A 5,070-nucleotide genomic window follows, 5' to 3' on the forward strand; every position below is an offset into this window, starting at 1 on the left:
TAATTTGAGAAACTGTTGGAGCCAATTTTTTATTGTGCCATTAGTGCAGAACATCAAGCGTATTCTAAAAACGTGACTTATCTCGTACATGCACACACAAAACATGGTAACACTTGGAAAAGCCCACTGAGCATTGGCCCGTTTCACAATGGTCCAATTTATCATTGTCACATAACAGACACGAGTAAAAACACAAAAATGATAATTTTCAATTACTGGGATAAATAGTTACATTGGGTTTGGGCGACCGACAAAACCAAAAATCGATCTTTTAAATCTCAAGAAAAGACAATGACAATATTCCAGATGCTGGCATTTAACTATTTTTAGAGTGTTTTCACCATTGCTAAAAGCTGGAATATTTTTCTCAGCGTAACTATCGACATATGTATTTAACTGAGGACTAAAATCAAAGAGCAGGTTAAGGGAAGATCTTGTTTTCCTGTTTCAGTTGAGCTCTCTCCTAGACCTGGAGGACGCAGAGATGGGGAGGGAGGAGCAGAGGAAGCGTTAGAACAATTATATAGTTGTTCTTACAAACGCTCTGCTTTTCTAGTGCTCGAGCTCCTGCTGCCTCGATTCCAGCCAATCCAACACGCCCATCGCGGTTGGTTTCATGCTCTTGGGTGCGTTCTCTGCTGCTACCTGTCACGTTTCAATCGTCCCTGCGAGGACTTTGCCTACAGCTTGATGTTCCACCTTCTTACGCTCATGCAACCTTCTTCATCATTCTGCTGGTAGGTTTTGGGTATTCAAACTTAATTGTGATATTCAACATTCCCTTTTTTCAAAATATTCTTCCAAGATTTCACTAAATCCATTTATTAACTGATCAAGAGTCTCATTTTCCTTTTCTGTAGCAGCAGCTCGAAATATTCAGGGCTAGATCTTCCAGTGCTGTCATCAGCTAAGTAGACTCATGAACGCATAAAACAGGAATATCTGGGTCAGTTTGGACTGTCAAAACTGATGGCGTGGTAGATGGAGCAGATTTTCTTGTCATTGCAATATTTTCAGGTTTTTTTTTTTGCTTTTCAGCATTTGTCCTGTATACTTTTACCCAAGGAGCACCAGTGGTGCCATTAAGAGGGGGTGTGGCGGCTGAGTGCCGAGCGGCGTGCCCTGCGCGGGCACGTTTCACGTTACTCGCTGCAGAATATCCGTAACGCTCTCCAGGGTTTCCTCTTCCTTAGCTGCTTCTGTCCTAGAGGGAGCTGAGAGGCTGCAAAAGGGGATTAAATCGCTTTTAAGCTGCGCGTTCATGCAAAACGGCAAGCGTGTATTTGCTGTGCTCACCTTTCAGTCAACATCACAAACAGCACAAATTTAGTACAAATGCACTTCTGCTGGAAGCGTCATAATTACAGGAAACCCATTCATTTTGCCATACGAGATGGCAACCCTGCTTTCTTCAGTGGATGAATAACACGGTGAATCCTCCAGTTCACTCCGTCACTGCGGAGAAATGGAGTTTTTTCCACTCCACTCTTGAAGGCCGCAGTTTTTATGCCCTAACGAGCAGAGGAAATGTGCGTGGGATGCCTTCCTTAAGAGCTTACTGCTTTGAAAAGCATCCCAGTGCTTTGCATGCAGCTGAACTGTGGATCGTCGCTGTGCAGGGGAGAAGTTCTTACTGCGGACCACAGCACCAGCTGTCTCTGCAGCGGAAACCTCAGCAGATGAGGATGGATGATGCACCATCGTCTGTCAAATAGAAAAGCTAACTTGAATCACATCAGGACTTCCAGCTCATCGAAGTGATAACATTCATCACTGTATTATCGCACTGAATTTTTGGGGTTCAAATTAAGACAAACTACTGTAAAAAAAAAAAAACTGGGGTGGAATCAGACAACTTTAATCAAAACATTATGCTTTGAGAGGCTTGGAAACTCAAAGTTATGGCAATTATTTTTAGTAAAGAAGCAATCGAACCAGGCCAAGGAAAAAACCCCAGCATATTTGTGAACATATTCTTTAGAGTACTCGCAACTCAAATTTGCTTCTCCTCGAGATGCACTCTGTGGGGGAGAATGCAGGCTTTTTCAAGTTTAAAAATGTCAAAATCCAACTTGCAAATGAACACTTTCAATTGAACATTTTAGTTCACACTTTGCTTTCCTACCTTTTTTCCTGGAAAAAAATTGCAGCAGGTAGATTCTAAGTAGCTCCCCGGCCTGCATGCTGAAATGCATGGCAGGTATGAACAACCACGCGTGCAAATCTTTGACCAGGAATTCTCGTACATTGAGGTCTAAAAGCCTCACATAAGGCCAGTGGCCCTTTATATATACAGTACGGTCTTTTATCATTCGACTGGGTATTTTTGAACAGTACAGCACAAGTAAGAAAGCACAACTTCTGGAGAATACCGTACAACTACGAAGCATTCTTTAAAATCACTTGCAGCTCAGAAGCAGCAGAGTCTCTCTGCCCAGAACTGTTCTAAAATACCGAGCCAAGCCGGTCATCGCTAACAACAGCAATAAAATGTCAAAATTCACAGCATAGCATAAACTTCTGAAAAAAGATGGAAACCGCATTACTGTGTTTGAAAAACAGGAAGGCAGAAAAGAACATTACGATTATCGTTCCTGTGTCATCATTAACATCCCAGCACTGGAATAGTGTGACGTATCAAAACCGAGTGCCATGTTATAAGAACTGCCACTTGGTGAAATTAATCCTCTTTTCTAGGAATAAATAAGGGTTCCACCTGGCAAATTTAAAAATTAAATTAATTCCATACTGAGAACCTATTAGGATTCCCCTTTGTCTCCCTTGACATTGCTCCCATAAAAATCAACGGGAAAGTTTCCTAACAGTTTCAAGAGCAGAAGAATTTGGCTTCTTCTAGACACAGCAGCACCCAAACAGTGAGTAATTAATAAGAATTACATCCATGTTTCAAAATCTCCTCATTAAAATTACCTTTACATGTTTTGTGTTCCTGAAATTACGCTGCAATGCTAAAAGAAAGAGAAATGTTTAGAAACTTAATTAGTCACTCAGCACAGACACAAGCAACCTGATCTCAATTTGATACATAGGCTTGAATCTGCTGTTCTCTGTACTTTATAATCTTCTGCTTTGAATAGAAGTTGCCATGTCATAAGCAGTTCTGGTAAAGGAAAGCTGCACAGCTCTATTGTGAAAGAACAGAAGAGAGCGGTCTCTTTTTTTTTTTTTTTTTACAGAGAGTTTTCTTTTTTTTTGCTGTGAGTCCTCTGAAACTCGTATGGATTTTTTTTCTAAAGCACAGATTCCCTTCCAAAGCTGGAATTTGCTTCGGAGGATCAGAACGTCTAAAAACAAAGATAAAATTAATTACTTTCCCATGGAGCATCTTAATAAAGACACTGTCCCGAAGCATGCTATCTAGCAACTCAATACAGTCGAACACCTCTGGTGAAATGCTGTACAGCCTTATTACCGACCTTCCAGAGAAGAAGACAACTCCTTTCCCCGTGCCACACTGCCCTCACCATCCCCTAGGCACAGGTTTGAAAGCGTTAAAGCGTTCACAGAAGTTCAGGGGTTTATTCTGGGGGGATTGACTTCCACCCAACATAATCACTTCATCCCAGCAACTTCAGAGCGAGTTAGGAACAAAGCCAGCCACACTTTCCCTGTATGACACCGCGTGAGTATAGAAAATCTTACTGGTCCCTTCTGAGCAATACAAAAGAGCAGCTTTGGAAAAAATAAATGAAAGGTAATATAAAAATTAGATCCGATCAGCTAGTGCCCGGTGAAGGAGTGATGCAAGTGTCCACCTTGGCTATTAAATAACCAGCACAGCCGAACAGGACCAGCGAAACACCAGCACGCGTCGTACAACCGCTTCTGGGGGTGATGGCTGCAACGGCTGCGTTTCCATCCCGGTCATTCACAAACTGCCCCTCTGAAAGGCTCCACAGGGAAAAAGACACACAAAGGGAAAAATGTCAAAGACAATCCTGAACCTCAAAGCTCAACAGTAAGGCTGTGTTGCAGAAACTGCTCAGCCTAAGACACTTCAAATTATTTCCTAATTCTATGTTTTTCTGAGAGACAATGTAAAATAATAAGAATCTCACAGCTAAGCCTTCACGGTTAATCGGAAACGAAAGCTAGGCAACAGAGCTGCAAACAAAACTAACCACTATAAAATCAAATTAAAATGTTACACAAACATTTACTTGCTAAGAAAAAGGTGTGTGATTTTTTTTTGCTGAAAGAATGCAAATAAACTTCTGGCTTTCTCCTGTCTTTTGTAAGGAATAAATAAGATCCTTTAACTTTTTCAGCTAAAACGTTATTTACAGAACACAAGAAATCATGTTTGGAGCAAGGCTGAAACCACAGAAGACAATAAATGCGACCTTTGATGACAGAGAGCTTTCCTCACATGCTCAGTTCCCTAACAAATGTGGTTTTACAGACTTTCATGCAGTGCTTTCAATGAAGTTTACTGATTTCATAACTTAGATGAACAATCTTAACGGCTGAAAATTAACCTGAGAAAAGAGGGAAAAAAAATTACAGCTACGCTCTCATTCAAGCAATGGGAGAATTTGAAAATGGATGGGCTCTCAAAGGGTTTACGGGGGAGAAAGTATAGCGATTAATCCATTTTGCCAGTGGAATTACAAAAAACCCATCCCCAAACCCGCTCTGTAGTCCAGCCGACGGAAAGCCTCTCTGGTTACCACACCGCCACTTGTCATCTCTGGAGGACAGATATAAACTGGGAAGAGAGGAAGAGGACCAGGGCTGTCAAGAGAAATACTGATTTGTACTCGGCCATCGTCTTGAAAACTTCTCCAAACCTCTGCAGAACAGCAATCCGTGCGGGAGCAGAGGCCCATCAGCAGTGACCCGACCTCGCGCCCTCTTGCCCGCAGGCGTGGCAGGAAGGCCCCCCATCCACTGTCGCGGCACTTCCCGCCCAAGAAAGGTGCTGATGGACCAAACGCCGTCAGAAGCTACATGGCTGCTAGGCACTTCCAGCCACCTTTTGAAAAGGAGTACTAGGAGGCACCGAAAATAATCCAGTGCCACTAGCTTCAGTAGTATAATGACAGTCCC

General features: G+C 42.3%; 1 long non-coding RNA gene across 1 annotated transcript; it reads right to left on the reverse strand.

Moving 5' to 3' along the window:
* On the reverse strand, positions 1–4,888 carry LOC147599199 (uncharacterized). The gene is made up of 3 exons (XR_015259853.1): positions 3,029–4,888; positions 1,635–1,704; positions 1–1,222 (listed from the first exon to the last, which is right to left on the reverse strand). It is a non-coding gene; the product is annotated as an uncharacterized LOC147599199 (long non-coding RNA).
* Positions 4,889–5,070: the final 182 nt, after the last annotated feature.

Source organism: Chlamydotis macqueenii, chromosome 12, assembly GCF_036417535.1.
Source record: "Chlamydotis macqueenii isolate bChlMac1 chromosome 12, bChlMac1.mat, whole genome shotgun sequence".
Lineage (NCBI taxonomy): Eukaryota > Metazoa > Chordata > Aves > Otidiformes > Otididae > Chlamydotis > Chlamydotis macqueenii.